The sequence below is a fragment of the Salvia splendens genome, chromosome 21 (genome assembly GCF_004379255.2).
Source record: "Salvia splendens isolate huo1 chromosome 21, SspV2, whole genome shotgun sequence".
NCBI lineage: Eukaryota > Viridiplantae > Streptophyta > Magnoliopsida > Lamiales > Lamiaceae > Salvia > Salvia splendens.
The window spans coordinates 12425570-12442797 of NC_056052.1; the positions used below are offsets into that span (position 1 = coordinate 12425570).

A 17228-nucleotide genomic window follows, 5' to 3' on the forward strand; every position below is an offset into this window, starting at 1 on the left:
TGCAATAAACAACCATTAAATGTAAAACATAACAACATTATGACAAAAAATAATCTATTGCATTTATTGGAAAATAACAATTAGAGTTTTACAGTATCCAATCACTCGAAAGGTGATTTCTAGTATACAAAACCCTAACAATCTCCCACTTATACTCAAAGCAGCTTTCGAGTATATAAAATGGTAGTGCACACGTCTAAAATTTCTCCCACTTATACTGAAAGCGAGTTGAGGTCTTGAATGAGTCGAACTCCCATCCCTTGAACGTGGCACTCGAACGGTTTCACCGCCAAAGCCTTTGTAAAAGGATCTGCCAGGTTGTTCTCTGACGCAATCTTGACCACTTGTATGTCTCCTCTCTGCACTATATCCCTGATGATATGATACTTCCGCTCTATGTGTTTGCTCGCTTTGTGAGCTCTAGGTTCTTTCGAGTTTGCCACAACACCAGAATTGTCACAATAAATGGTGATGCTCTTGGGCAGATTCGAAACCACACCTAAATCCATAAGGAAGTTCTTGAACCATACAGCCTCTTTTGCAGCCTTCGAAGCAGCCACATACTCGGCTTCCATGGTAGAGTCCGCGATGCATTTCTGCTTCACACTCTTCCAAATTACGGCTCCACCTCCTAAGGTGAACACATATCCTGAAGTAGATTTTCTCGAGTCCTGATCAGCTTGAAAGTCTGAGTCGGTATATCCCAAAGGACAGAGCTCGGCTGCATTGTACCCAAGTATTCAATATCCAAACAATTTAAGTTGCATGCCCAATAAATGATAAGTAAAGGAAATGTCATAGCAGAAATGACCAAGATAAAGAGTGACGTCATATGTGAAGACACAACGACACCCATAATTCAAAGATAAACAATTCATTCTCCAATTAACTTGCTCAACACCACCATACACTCGTCGCCGCTCAACATGCACATAAGGAAAACACATGCAGGGCTTAGTACTATAAAAATACTCAGTGGGCTCATGCCAAAAACATTTTCAATAAAAAATATTATTTATCATGCCATACGTAAGTAACCATCGGGGTTTAGCTTTAGGAAGGCCCGAGGCACTCAAAATCATTTCCCATAGTAAAAGTCGACTGATCAGTCATTTTCCCATAGACGTTAACCATATCTACTGATACATGACAAGAAATGTGGCCACAAACCAAGTCACTAGACAGGCCAACCCGTACGCTGGCACACAGTCTACCATAGGTGTACACTAATCCAAAAAGGGTTTGCAGCCCTACAAGGACCCGAATTCGATTAAATATAAATGGAACAGACCATTTCAGATAGGCACGTAAAAAAAACACGGCATGATAAATACAAATTTCATTCCCATTGATAAAAGTAGTTAGGACAATGTCCTTATTCAAAGAAAGCCCACCTCGAGTTCATAATTCACAAGTATTTTCTTCCCCTTGGTATCACGTTTCGCTTGCGAGGATTCACCTTTAGCATTTAGATAACACATAAATCAACACAATGAATCAAGTAACGAGTAAGATGGATGCATCCTAAGGCTTCAAGCATTTCATTGATATGATTATGAATTCTTCCCAATCAGGGCTTGGTCTTTTCGATAAATTTTGAATTTAATTAATTTCAATCCGACCACGAGAAACAAGGTTATAGGCCTCCTAGCCCAATCAACAAAATTCATTCAGCCAAATTTTTAATTTAGAACAAAGGCCCAATAATCAAGTATCGTAGAGCAATTTCTCTCAAGCCCAAACCAAGTTAATTAAAAGGCCCCAAAGAAAGTAATAATATACTCCCATTTTATAAGCACACGTGTACACTCACATCCCATTTTCTTTAAAAGATCACCAACTAATATAAAAAAATATATAATAACAATATCACCATCCCAGAATTTGAAGAAATAAACAATTAAATAATTACTCCCCTCCTAACTACTACACATACACTCCTTTACAGATCACATACATCAAACATTAAATAAATAAAAAGAGAAAAAAACCAATACTCCCATTTTTATAAATACACGTACTGTATATATACTCCCTCACTTCCATTTTAAAAAAAAAATTATAAAACAAAAGGATGGCAAAACTCGAATTCCCAGAAATTTACGCCTACTGCCTTCTTTCTCTTTGTTTCATTTCTTCCCCAATTTTTCTTTCTCTCTGTTTCATTTCTCCCCCAATTTTAACTCAAGCATACACGTATTACATCGCTGCTTCGAGATCACTCACCGTCAGTCAACAGGGTGGAGACCCCCTGCTGTCCTTGCGGTTCGTACCGTTGTTGCCGCCGCGCTGTTGTCTGCCGAGACCGCGCCTGCTCCGGCAGCCCCGATTTCACCCTAAAACAGCCCCGTTTCCACGCGATTAACCCCGCATATAAGTTCTTAATTTGAGTTCATGAATTAAAGCTCGAATCTTTGATTTAGTTTGCTTCGATTTAGTTGATTAGAAGATTGATTTCAGCTTGTGGTTATTGTTTTGATTATCCGATTTGATTGAGTGAGAAACATGCTATGCAGTTCATGGGTTGATGAATTGAATTGGGGAAGAAGATTATACCTTCAAAAGAACAAATTGGCTTGAAATAAAAGATTGAAGCTTCTGGCTTCTCCCCCTCCCGAATCGATCCTAGTTTCTGTCAGAAGGGCTTCGGGGTAAACAAAAGATTGAAGCTTCTGGCTTCTCCCCCTCCCGAATCGATCCTAGTTTCTGTCAGAAGGGCTTCGGGGTAAACAATTCATCATTTTATGAGGAAGAACATGAGAGAGTGATTACCAAGATGAAATTTGGATTTGGTGAGGAAAAATGAAATTCCTTTCTACTGCTCCCTCCGCCGCTTTGTGATTCAACAGTGAGAAGTGAGTGGCTGCGAATTTGTGTGAGGGAAGGAGATTAGGGTATGGGGATTTATATAGCCGTGTACTGAGAGCTAGTTTTGGTGATTGGTTTCACCTTGATTGCGGTATAAAATTAGAAAAGATTTTTTTTTCTTGCAAGAATGGGTGAAGAGATGAATAGTGCTGAGACGTTGGAGGGGAGTAATTTTTGGTGTTTGATTGCTCAATTAATTTGGGATTAATTGATGCTATGACTGTTTTTAAATTTTGAAAAGATATTTCGTTGCAGTAAGAAGAATTCAGCGTGAAAGGGTGAGGAGAAGGGGTTCTGACGGCGGAAGGAAGAATTTAGGATCTTGGGCTCAAAAGGAATTGGGATTGGGCTGGGGATATTATTTGAATAAGTATTAGTTTGGGCTCAAGCCCCTTTTAAATTGTGTAGCCCAACATTTATTTCTTTATTAGATTGGACTTATATCAATTATTTATTTCATCAGATGTGTTGGAATTTAGTCTAATAATTAATCCTCAAGGAAAGGATTTAATTAAACTCACATTGTGATTTTACCATCACCAAATTCGAGCTCGAAAAAAACATCAATTATTCGAAAACAACCACGTCACATATTCAACGAAGTTGACTCGGTCAACCCACAATCAAAACTCCGAACCAAAATTAGGTCACCAAAGAAATCACATAACAAAACCACTCGTCATTTAATTCACGGCATTAAAAGAAATAAAAGCAATCGTCTTAGGGTTTGAAAAGGGTTCAAAAAGTGGGGCGTTACAGTTTAGGTTGCACTGCAAAACAGAAGATTTACTATATCTCATAAACTTATGTAGTGAAATTGAAGAGATAAACCATAGAACTTTTCAAAATTTTACAACTGTAAAATTAAAATTTTGTACCCTCAAGCAGAGGTCAATATGCATTAAAATTTTAACATTTTTACTGGTCACAATACCGACGAATAGTCCAGAGAACGTAGCACGGCATGGCCGCCAAATGTTGCCTAAACACCACCATCAGACTTAGCATTACAGAATCTCGTTTCTACAACACACTCTCATAACAATGCTCATGTGTTGATAACAAAACCAAGCTATCTCGCAAATTTTGTTTGGAGTTTTGAAACTCGTAACTTCTTAAGATAACTTTCCCCATAGCATGGGTGGCGATAATATTGGAAATTATTTTCTAGTCCGTACTATTCACATTTGAGAAGTACACCTATATGAACCCGCTATTTCTTAGGATTATTGTCCCCACAGCATGGGTGACGATAATATTAAGAAAATGGCTTCATAAGTTGTGGATCAATCGATGGAGACCATAAACAAAACACAGTTCGTAATTATCGCTTATATATTTTAGTTATAGTTTTTCATTAATTATCCTTAACCTTAAGGCAGAAAAAGACTTAATTAAATTCTATTGGCATTTAATTGATTGGATAATTAAAACTTTTATTATCTTTTAATATCTTATTTACGGAAGATATATTAATTACTAAAGTTCAATCTTTATTCATGTCTTCTATAAAATGTATCTAAAATAAAATAAATATATTTATTTCGATAGATATACTCAATAATCAAAATATTTCTAAAATCTAGGGAAATCTTTCCAAAATATTTTATTTCCATTAAATAATAATATTTTAATGATTTCTTTTAATTTCAAAAAATAAATAATCATAAAATAATAATTCATCGTTATCTCATCGATCGAGGTTCACACTAATCGAGGATGATAAAAATCCGATGGAGAATTCATCGTAACACGACACGCCAATGCCTACTTGCCTGTGTGGGGAGTCTCGGGCGTAGCTGCCGCTGAGTCGTTGGTGCAGGGAGTGCCGCATTCTCTCTCTCCTGTTCGGCTTGGAGTACCCGCAGTTGCGAACACTGTCCTCCCGTCCCAGCTACTTTACCTGGGCAGTTCCTAGAGAAATGTCCCTTCTGGCCACAGTGGAAGCATCCATTTGTCCCGGCCTTGCATTCTCCGTAATGGTTCCTTGAGCATCTTGCACAGCGTGGTGCCTGAGTTATGCGCTCCACAACTGGAGTTGGGGCAGTCTGGCGCCCACGGTTCTGTGGTGGCTTTGGAGCGAACTGTGGCTTCTTAGCATCAGTCGAGACACGGTCAAGAGGAAATTACTATAGATAGGAGGAAATTACATATATTTTCTTTTCAAAATAAACTCCTACACTATAGATAGGAGGAAATTACATATATTTTTATTTTTTAATTAACTCCTATATAAGGGAGGAAATTACAAATAAACTCCTATACTACAGATAGGAGGAAATTACAACTGATGTCAAGAGGGCTCGAACTCGGCACCTCATGCAAAAATGTCTAAGCTCCTTGACACGGTCTCCTTCCCACTTCCTCTTTTCTCAAGGGATCTGTTGCTGTTGCAGCGGTGGGGTAGTGGTGACATGCGCAGTCGGCCTTTCTTTGGGCATAGCTGCCTCGACGTTAAAGGCTCGGCCCAATGACTCGACATAAGACAGAACTCCATGACTGGCCAGAGCCATTCTTATCTCCAATCTCAAGCCGGTGCAGAACTTTTCTGCCATTTTCTCGTCCGTGTCCACTAGGCCAGTCGCATAGCGAGACATGTCGCAAAACATTCGATCATACTCGGTCACTGACATCTTTCCGTGCTTAAGACTATAGAATTCTACTTCCTTTTCTTTGCGATAGCTCTTGGGAATGTACTTGCCATATAGTTCATTCTTAAACTCTTCCCAGGTTAGGTGTACCAATTGTTCACGGGTCTTAATCTTCCTCCTGGCTTCCCACCAGAAATCAGCATATTCAACCAGTTGAAAATTCACACAGGTGAGACGCTCCCTGTCCGTGCACTGTAAGAAATCGAAGATGCGCTCTATAGCACGCACCCAGGTCTCAGCTGTGGTTGGGTTTCCCAAACCATTGAAAACAAGAGGGTTCTGTTTGAGGAACAACTCTTCCACTCGTCTCTCCTGTGGTGCAGGAGGCGGTGGTAGATGAGGTGGTTGCTGTGTTCCTTCTTCCCCAGCTCTGTTTCCTTGGGGACCGTGCTCCGGTACTCCTGCGTACCTCCTTGGTCTGCCCGCGTGTCTCCTGGGTGGCATTCTGGTCACAAGATAATATTAGTACTAATTACCCACACTCTTCCTTTAGTCATGCCTGTGTTTTCTTATGACTCGTTTCATGATTCATGCATTTTCTTTCACGCATATACTTAAAGATAAACGAGTAGAGAGTCATAATTTGTGCAACGTCATAAGCATTCATCATAAATGGAGAAAATGCCTCTCACGAGTAGAGACTTAATATCTGTTACAAATGAAGGCATAAAGGTTCTACAACAGGAAATAAAAGGTAGTCTACTACGCAAACGTGGCTACGACCCATCCGACAGTCCCTACTCCGAGTCGCTACTGATCCATGACAGCGCCGGTACGTCCTGTAGTAGCGCACGAATTCCTCGGAGCTGGTTCCCGTCCGGAGCGGTCGTCGGTGGGTATAGCACTGACGTGCCATCTCTGTGAAAAGAATAAGGTTCTCAAATATGGCCCATGACTGAAAGTTTATATATATAAGAGTATATGAAGAAACTGTGTAAAGGATGGTATGGACTGATTCATTGCCTCCCGAGAAGGTCATACTAAATCTTTCTGTGGCTGATATCTGATCAACGTCTAGTTTACATATGTACATATATACTATCTGTGTGCTCAAAGGAATGGACTTCCTTTCGTTGCTGTCTCTAGGTAGTACAATAGTACTTTCTGGTTCGTTGTTTCTTTCTCCTAATTCCTTGGAATTAGGGGTTCTCCCTAACTGATGGGTTCAGTTAGTCTCGTCGCCCTGGAAGGCGGTAACAAATTCTCTTTCTACTAGCACCTGGTCACATATGTCTCACCTAAGGTACTTTTCTAAAGCACTGTAGGTTCGCATACATAGTCCACATGACGGCCACACATTTCGGTCAAACTTTTTGATAACATCATAGATACATTAAGCGCATCTTATGCAAAGTCTCAGCTATCACGTTGCATTACACAAACATTTCAAATAAACATTTTCGTTCCCATATAGGGCTGTGAAAATACTTTTTCTCTTTTTCGTAAAATCTCGTAAAATTCATTTTTCTCCTCAAATGGAAAATATTTCTTTCTTTAAAACTCTTTTCTTCTGGACGAGCGGGCGTCAACCCCTGTTTCTGCTGCAGTTGATCGTGTCGAGCCGAGGTGTTGGGATCTTGCACTTATCATTCTGTTCACTTCCTAGTCTAGTACTATTGTTCTGGACTGAGGCTTAGAAAGAAGATTCTTGGGTCAGAGCGAAAGAATGATGCTCTGATACCACTTTGTCACGACCACAACTCCCTAGTCAAAGAAAGTGTAGCTATTTCGCGACTAATTTACTAAACGGTCTCAAACTCATCATAGAAAATGGATAATTAAATCAAGAGAAGCATTGTCTAGTTATGATAAAGAGTACAATCATTCTGAATCAGAGTACTTGGAACATGGTCTTTATTTAATCAGAGTCTAGATTCACGCAACGGAAGAGTACCAAGACAAATGTAATATGTATGAAGACACACTACATCAGCTATCTTCCTACTTATTTAATCTTCTGTTCCAACACCTCCTCTGCCTCGACCGATCAACCTGCACATTAAGGAAAACAATATGCAGGGCTGAGTACTTGATATACTCAATGGGCTCATGCCGAAAACATTTCTTATGTAGGTTTTCGGCGATTTAATTTATTCAGAAACTGGTCGAACTGTTCAGGTACAATAAATTCCCGATTTATCTTAAGTATTTTTTACAAAATTACTTTCTGTGACGAATGGAGTTCTCATCTATTTATTTATTGGATACTATTTCTACATGCCTTAATAAGTTTTCTTTTCTTCCGTGACTTAGGGAAATTTTTCTTTAAATTTCAGATTAAATTCTGTTATGGGCGATAGCCCAACTAATTAAGCGTAGCCCAAATATTTAATTTAGGGTCCTTAGATTTTCGGCCCAGTTTTAAATAATGTAGTAGCCCAAATCTAAGTCCCTTCTTCTTTTCTCCCTTTTCTTTTTCCATTGCCCAATGGCTCAAACTCTGTTTCTTTTAAGGGAGGCCCAATTTCCATTTAGGGGTCTGGCCCAAAATACTCCCTAAACCGTCGCTTCTCTCTCTCATTTCATCTTCACCAAAAATCCCCCAATTTCAATTCAAGCAAAACCCTAACCCCTCCTTCCACCTCGATGAATCCACGGAGCCGCTGCCCTTCTCGCGTCACCATCTTCGGTCTCCGTCCCTCTCAGATTCTCCCTTCATTCTTAGCTAACTCACCCCACATCATCACTTTTGTTTTTCCTTAATCGGACGAACCCTAATGCGAAAAACGAACGGGAAAAAAGGGTACGGATCGGGGCAACTGAGCGGCGACATCAGTCTTAGTCGTCACCGTCGCGCTCCCTTCATCAACGCCCCGTCTCGGTGGAAGCTCCGTCGCCGGGCTTGAACTCTGCTGCTGTCCGGCGTGACTCGAGGTGCGGGCTCCAGTTGTCTGTTATTGGCGGAGGATCGCCGCCCTAGTCGGCGCCCCTCCGTCCCTAGCCGACGCCGCGGCTGCGTAGCCATCTCCGTCGGTCCCTCTATCGCGCCGAGGCCGTGCACGGTCCTGCCGGCGCTGCTACCTCTCCGCAGCTCGTCGCTTCGCGGCTCTGTCTCCCGATTCCAGAGCTAAGTCTCTCTCACTTAGTTAGCTCGTGTTTTCCTTTCTTACTTGGTTTGGGTGAGTTGGGTTCGAGCAGAATTCGAATCGCTTAGCTTACTGTTGGGTTTAAGTGTTAATTCTTGTAGATTTCTTTAAGGTATTTTGTTGATACTGTCACATTTCTGGAGCTACCATTCGTCGCTATGCTCCCTAGTGTTTTCCTCGGCCATGTATTGTTCTTGGTGTTGTTACTACATGTGATATGCTTTCATCCTAGGTGATGGTGTTGAGTTGTGGAAAGGCTTAACTTTCCCACAACTTGAGCCTGCTATATGTTGATTAAAGGCCTATTATACTGTTTCTAAGTTCTCTCCTATGAACATGTGTATATGTTCTATTACTTTTAGGAGAAAGATGGTTACCTACTAATTTTGCTTTGGTCTCCTTCTCTGGCTGCCGTCCCTAACTCGGTTCTTCCTCCCTATCCTTAGCTTCGATCTTCCTTCACCTCACAACTTGCTATAAGGCTGAGCAATTATGTGGTGGTGGGTGGAAATGGAACCGAGGGAGTGACATTAATAGGAGCTTTATAACTGAAAGCTGCAACAACTTGTTGTTGACTGGAAAAGGGGTCTTTAGGCTGCTCCCTATTGGTTGACCTCCCTGCAGCTTGCAGGCTGCGTACTCGTGACTTAATTGTGCCATTGCACCCCCATTTGTTGCTTTACTGCAGAGCCTTAATTCTCTTGTTTTTCTTGCTACATTTTTACTGGATTTGTGTGGGATTTTTGTAGGTACAAATCTGGACTAAAGACTGTTGGACTGAAGTGTAAGGCTCAATGGTTGTTCCCTCCTTTCTTTGGCTCGACTTGGCAGTGTACAATAGAGTACAACCGTCTGTGAGCAGCCTTGCAGCGGTCTCCAGCCCTGTGGTGGTGCAGGCTGAGTGGCAGTTTCCTGATTGCATTTGTTTCTTTCTCGATTTGGTAGGGTTCTCGGTCCCCTCTAAGTAAGGTGGTGTTGCTCCCATTTCTCGGTTGATTGCAGCCCATTTTATCTGGGTTTGAGAAACGTCACGCGACTAGCCGCGGAGGGGTGCTCCGTTGATGTCTCGCCCTCTCGGCTTGTCTGGAATACTGGGGCCGAGAGGGCCTAGTGATGAAGATCAACGTAGTTGCTAGGGGCGTCGAGTTGTAATAGCGTAGTGCGACTTTAAATTTATTTTGAATTTGTATGCATAACTCGATACTAGTTGGTTTGTCTTTCTTTCTAGCATTTGTAACTCATTAGCTTAAAATTCTTTATATTGTAATTATTGATTTTTATTTAAGAAATTAAAATACTTTCATTATTCATCAAATTTCTAGCATTTTTTTCATATTTCTCGAGAATCTGGGTCTCGGCTATTACATAGGTGTCGCTGCTCTCGGCCAGTTGCGATGACCCATCTTGGCCAGACTCCCATCCGCTGCTCCCACTGCATCAGACAGTGTCACGCCTCGTGGCGTGTTGCTCTCGGCCAGCGCCTGGTGCAGCGACCAGTTCTTTCGCCTAGGGTATGGGGTACGGCTCCGGGTATCTAGGTGGTTCTCGGTCGAACCATCCGCCGTGCCTGCTCCTTCTTTCAGTCTTGGTCGGCGACGCTGATAAGGCTCATTTCATGCATTGGTTTTGGGGTTAAACTCTGTGATTTTCACGAACTAACATACGTTTATAAGTTTAGATGCGTAGAGAATTTACCAGACTCAGGAAGCGGATAGAAAATTTACCAGGCAGAGGAAATCGAAGGGAAATGGAGTGAAGAAACCAACTTGCTACCTGACCCAGGAGATTACAGGAGCAAAGGCGGTAGCAGCTGTGAGCAGCAAAACATCTTTTGAAGGATATTCTAGGAAGGGAAAAGAGATAAATCATATAGGAGTCCGAGCCTCAACTATAAATAGAGACACAATCATGAAGAAAGGCATCATCATTCTCACACATTAACTTTTCGCTCTTACCTCATTCCCCTTCAATTCACACATATTTCTCTGTGCATTTAACATCAATGGGGTTTTCTGGGAGTTCGTGGTAGTCTATTCAGTTTCCTTACGAAGGGCAAAGATACAATTGCTTTATTTTCCATTGTTTTGCTCGTCCTGAACTTCTCTGTTGGAAGCTTAGCATTTAATATTTCTGTGTTGAACCTTAATTTTGCAGCTATGGAAATTTCTGTTTACTGTTCAACTGTTTGATTGTTGAGTTTAATGATTTGGATCCTTTTCGCAATTGATGTTTAGTTTGGAGTTGAGATCGATTGATCAGAGTTGAGTTGTTGTTGAATCGGTTGAATCTGAATTGAGGAGTATGGATCTGAATGTATCGGAGTTGGTTTTTATTGATCTGAGTTGAATTGTTGATCGGAGCTTGGATCTAAGACGTGATGTTCTGATTTTGTATGGTTATGAATATTTACTGTTGTTTTCTTATTTTGCACGGCCAAGTAGTTTAGATCTAGAAGTTTTGTGCTTAATCGTAATATTTGAAGTCGGATATGAGATTGCTCTGTTCTCATACGTTTGATGTTCGGTTATCATTTCTGTTTACTTGGCTCGCTGAAGAAGATGAAGAAAGAAGTTAGTTAGAAGTCTGATCTGTCACTGGCCTAGTTTACCTTTTTGCAGCTTTTCTGTCATCGTTGCTAAATCGGGAAAATGGCCCCCGATGTATGTTTACGTATTGTTTAGCTGTTCACGGAAACCCTTTGCCTGGCGCAGTAGTTTACTTATCTGATTTCTCTAGTTAAATTTCATTTCTGTCAGTCATGCATGCGTACGTACCTTTTCCTGTTTCCTAGGTCCAGTAGATATGATAGTTATGTTTAAATTCCTCTGAGTCTAGTAGTTAAACAAACTTAACCAATGACTTGCGTGGCAGCAGTCAACCCCTTTCAAACCCTCTGAACACTTGCTTACACCTCCATCTCTGTGGGATCGATCGTTACTACCCTATACTAACCAATAGAAAATGGGTTAAGGTTTTGAAGCGATTGAGAGTGTCCCAACGACGTTTTTAGATAGTTTTAAGATTTGCTAGACCTAGCGGTTGAGTGAATCATCTAGACCTGTTTGATCCGCGCACACACACACACTCACACTTAGTCACTCCAAATGGTACCGTTGCCGGTGATGGAACGATACATCTAAATGGAGGGATACCCAGACTAGTTGGCGGGCCAAGGAAACAACAGCCCATGTTACTACCAGGTCTGGGTTAACCATAGCAAACCCAACTCCTTCGAGTTTAGAAAGTGAGGCAGATCCAACCTCACCCGTGAAACTAGAATCGGAATTACCTCCGGAGTTTGAAGAAGAGCAGCCAGAGGTTATGGCAGAGATAGTTGTTAATGATCTTGAGATAGGATCGCTGAACGTCAACCTCAATGATGAGCCAGCTCAGGCAATAGTCGTCTCACCAGCACAACTGGCGATTGAAGTCAAGAGAAATGTCTTATCGGTAATGCTACACTATTATGGGCGGACGATTGAGTGTCCGTATCAGTTTCCGTACGAATTTTGCAAACTATGCGGAATCCAGAAGAGACCCACTGGGTCAACTGAAGAAGATTATAGGTTGCGTGCTCTCCCTTTCGCTCTAAACGGGGAGGCGAACACATGGCTACTGAGGTTTCCACCCAACTCCATTCGTACTTGGGCGGATTTCCGATTGATGTTCTTAGACTATTTCTTCCCTTCCACCAAGACCAATGCGATTAAGAAAGAGATTCAGGGGGCTAGGCAGGACTATGATGAGACTCTTAGCCAATATTGGTCGCGTTTCAAGGGATTGTTAGACTCATGCCCAAATAACCGTATGGCTGAAGCGGAGGTCTATAACAATTTTTACGAAGGGAAGACTCCAGAGTGTAAGGATCTTGTAAATACATCAAGCGGATGAGATTTTGTTAAGAGGCGTGTGAGCAAAGCCAAGGATATCCTAGAGAGACTTATTGGAGCCAAGAAAGCATATGATTCCTCTCGTACCACTATTTTTATAAGGGGAAATGTGGATGCAGTGATGGTACAAGATTAGGATAAGATGGACGCTAGGATGAACAAGCTGGAGAAGGCGATTCTGAATGCTATAGAAAAGAACAATCCACCAGCCCAGTAGAAAAAACCAAGCAAGTACCCGGTCCAGAGGAAGGGTATCAATACTATGGGACACAGGGGGAGATGTACTGCGAAGCTCAAGTGAATGCAGTAGCAAAATGGAACCAAAATAACCAGAACAGTTATTGGAACATTTGGAAGATCAAGGATGCTCCGTGGAGAGATCATCCTAATTTCAAATGGGCTGATGGCAACCATAATCCGCCTCCTCAACCGCAGAATGCGAATCCACCTGAAGCGCAATCTAACTGGCCTAATAGAAATCAAGAGGGGTAAAATTACCAATCTAATTGGTCTGGAAGGAATCAAGAAGGACATAATTTCCAGCAGAACTGGTCCAACAGGAATCAAGAGGGACAGAACAATTGGGGAAATAAGAATCAAGGGAACCAGTCCAACTGGGTAGCAACTAGAAGAAAAAAACATGAAAAAAACAACCAAGCTACTGAAAAGTAATGAACTAAAATAGAATAGAAATAGTTTTAACCCCTCGGGGTGCAACAAAAACACAAACTACGAAATATACTATGCAGATCCAGGTTTCTCCTTCCTTGACGAGGAAGAAGAGATGAAAGCAGAGGTGGAAACGATGACTTCTTCTGCAGCTAACTTCCTACTCCATGTTAAAAACTAAAGTGAAAATGAGGTGACTGAAGGTGATGATGGTGTCTGAAACTTGCCTAAGGAAACAGTGTGTGCTTTTGTGATAGGTCAAGCTCTCAGATCCAGAGAATCCGCTAGATCACAAGGTCTAGGAACTCAGAGGATTCTGGAAGTCTCGGTTGTCGGACACACTAATTTCGCATTAAAAAAACCCTCAACCCGCTATACTATGAATTAGTACAGGGAAGTAGGGATCGATCCCACGAAGATGGACGCGTAAGAATGCATTCAAAAGACTCTGGAAAGGTGAATGGCTGCTGCCATACAAATTTAGGTTGAGGCAACTATTACTAGACCTAGGGATAAAATTTAACACTAGACCTAGGAAATTGAAAACATCATGCAGACACGGATTATCATTTAAACAGCAATAACTCAAACGAACTTCCTTGACCTAGTAAACGGCTACCTAATATAGCTAAACAGAAAGAAACGTGAAGTGGAGACCATCTTCCAGAAACTGCAAGTACGGAAATAAAGCTGCAAATAATAAACTAAGGATTTACTTAACAACGACGTACATCTCATTACCGATTTAAACGCGAATATGAAGCAAACAGAGTAAATATTCAGATTCAAACAAAATGTAAAAGTTCGAACGTCGGAAACTTGCGATTAGCTGAAAATAAAACAAATCTATATATACTAGACGAAGGGAAACAAAAACACGGAAATGAGACATTAACTATGATCAACTCTGTTTCAGATCCACCTGCCAGATGCTTAATCCACTCCGGATCCAAGCAATCCGAACCCAACCACAAACAAAATCAACTCCATAAACTACAATTTCACTAATCTGTTCTGATCACAACAACTAACCACTGCTCTACTCCGACTCTACAGATCAGTGCGAAAAGCATCCAATCAGTAAACAATGACAAACTCAAAACAAATACCATCCATGCCACGAAATCAACAACATCAAAGCAGTAAACAAGAATAACATAGATCACGATAATTCGACCGAAAACAGAACCGAGCTTCGAACAGCGAATCTCGGTGAAATTCACAGCAACAAAATGAAATCAAAACAATAAATTGTATATTCGCCCCACGTGAGGACGGTGTTACGCAACAACTAATGGAAAGTAAAACCCGAAACCCCTCCCTATTCCCGGAATTCTCAAGTGTGTAGGAGTGTATAAGTGAGCTGAGGTGATCTTCTAGAAGCCTTTGCAGAAATCTCAATTCTGCCCTTGAGCTTTGCGATCTCCTCCGTCTGGTCATTTTTCCTTCATACTGCTGACTTTATCGCCAATTTCCTTCCGCCATGCAATTGTCCTCTTTTCTTCCTGGACCTGGCGAAACCTTCTACACACCTGGCTTAAAAAATGCGTTAGACCCCGTAAATGCATAAATTCCACCCTTTAACTATGCATGAAATTAGTCTTATCAAACTGCTCACACTTAAACCATACTTGTCCTCAAGTATAAAAACAAGAAAAAGAAATAAGGAGAATTTCAATGCATGGTTAGCCTATGACCGACTCTACAGACACAAACAAGATACAAACTCCTAGACCTAGACACACTAACAGACTCACAAAAAGAGAATAAACACTAAAAGAAAAACACAAAAGCATGAACTAGTTTCAACTTTTAGGCAACCGTCCCCAAAAGCTTAAGGTCTATCCGATTCGTCTAGAGTCTCCAAATCCTCCCCTTTCCTTCTTCTACTTAATCGGTCAGTCAGTTCGTCAAGATAGCCTATGACTTCCCAATTGATAGATTCACTCGATCGCTCATTCCTCACCAGGGATGTTAGGATCGATTCACTCTTAAGTCAATGACACACCACTGATGCTTCGGGTTATGAGAGTTTCTCTTTCCTACAGTCCCCCTTTTTTCCTTCTTTTATTTTTATTTTTTTTCCTGGGTCAGGTTACTATTGCCTCCTGCCCTTTTTATTTTTTTTTCTCCCTGGACTTCGTCCAGCTTATACCTCCAGAAACCCTCTATTATTTTTTCTTTCTTCGGACTCTTCTCCCTAAGCAACCAAGTGGTGGCCCCTTTTTATACAAGTTAGCTCTAAGTGTATAGGCTTATAACTCACATTTATAGTAGGACTTCACAACTAGGTTATCTAAGGCATCCTCTATTGTCCTTACTTCATTCAAACCGAATTCAGCTTATTAAGGAAAAAGGCCTCAAAGTTGACATGCATCCCATCTTCAATTGCTCTTACTAAGGGAATCTTGCCGTATTGTATTCACTAGCTCATGCGACACACAAAGACCTAGACCTAAAGACTCCTATTCACATTAACAAAATCTCAACAAAAACTCCGCTAACTCCCCCCTCCCACTTCACTCAAGCTTGTCCCCAAGCTATCCCAGTGAAGGGGGGAAACAGGGAAGGAATAACAGACCTAAACAAACACAAAACGCACAACACAAAACAACAAACAAGCACAAGTAAAACAAACTTCTCACACTTAGACCGAGCAAGGGCTAAGTGGGAGAAATTACTACAAAACAAAAGCCAAAACATGCCTAAAAGAAACACAAACTTCTCACACTTAGACCAAAGATTGGGCTAAGTGGGAGAAGACACATATAAACACAGAAATATATAAACACTACTAGGCATGCTGGAAAAACAAACACAAGAGCATTAACTTAAAACAACAAACATATACAACCATATAAAAAAACGAAAAGAAAAACTGAAAGGTAAAAGTTACTTGGTCATTGGGGGTCTCAATTCGGGGTTTGGCCCCCGTGGGAGACAACTGGGGTTGAACATAGGGGCGGGTCACCTTCGCTTTCTTCTTGGCCGGCGACGCCGGCTTCTCCTCTTCCTTCTCACTCTATCTCGACACATTCTTCTTCACAGACACGGACTTCGATGCAGACGGGGCTAACCGGGGCTTTGACGCTGGTGGGGGTTGCTGGATTGATGAACTTCCCTGCCCTAGCTGCTTGGACACGCTATTGGGTCCAGAGGGAAATTTCCTCTGGGGCTCGGGAAACTTCTCCTTCAGCCACTGGGTCATCATCATCATCTTCAATTTGACGGCTTCCGTCACACGCTCATTTTGCGCGGATGACCTCCCCACAATCTCGGCAATACTGCCCCTGAGGGCCTTTATCTCGTCCCTGACACGACCAAGCTCCTTTCGCATCAATCCCATTTCCTTCTTCACTTCTTCATACTCTGCGCTGGCTACCGTTTTGACACCTTCCTGCTCCGTTTTCACCTGGGGTTCCATCCTGCCCACCTCATAGAAACACACATCCTTCCCGTGCATGTAGAGCAGGCCCTTGTTAAAGAAATAATCAACACTGAATATCTCGGGGGGCTCGCACATGACTACCTCAGGCGCAGATTTGGCTATCTTTGTTATCGTGTTGAGCTGGAGGTAAGCTCCGAGAAGGTGACACGTGTACATCTGGTGGGAGGGATTGGCAGCCATCTGGTGACAAGCCTGAGCCAGCCAATAGCCCTTTTGTCAGCCAGACCTCCGCTGGCTCGAAATTCAACTATTCTTCTTGTTCCTCCATCTCCTCTTCTTCTAATTTGGTAGCCGGAGTAGGGCCGACCTGTTCCTTGGCGAAGGGAACCTTGGTAGGGGCTGGGATCGGAGTTTCAACAGATTTGCCCACTGCAGTCTTCCTGGGCTTCTTGGTCTGGGAGATAGCTGCATGCTTTCCTTTCCTTTTGCGTTCCACCGCCAGGCGGCGTTCTTCTACTTCGTTCTCCTCTCCGCTAGACCCAGGGGCTTCTTCCACTTGTTCGCCCTCTGTTCCTGGGGCTAGGCACTCCTCCTCCTTGGGTAGGGCGAGAACATCGATCTCGTCCCTCAAGGTCCTACGGGCCCTACGCCTGGTCTCCCTTTTATCCACCGGCGA

General features: G+C 42.1%; 1 long non-coding RNA gene across 2 annotated transcripts; it reads right to left on the minus strand.

The window, feature by feature from the left end:
- Positions 1-666: 666 nt before the first annotated feature.
- On the minus strand, positions 667-3294 carry LOC121783410. Of its 2 annotated transcripts, XR_006046569.1 has the most exons (4): positions 2773-3294; positions 2557-2706; positions 1395-2336; positions 667-721 (listed from the first exon to the last, which is right to left on the minus strand). It is a non-coding gene; the product is annotated as an uncharacterized LOC121783410 (long non-coding RNA). The 2 variants fall into 2 exon arrangements; XR_006046568.1 differs by lacking the exon at positions 667-721 and having other exon boundaries at positions 1027-2336; positions 2773-3277.
- Between the last annotated feature and the right edge of the window lie 13934 nt (positions 3295-17228).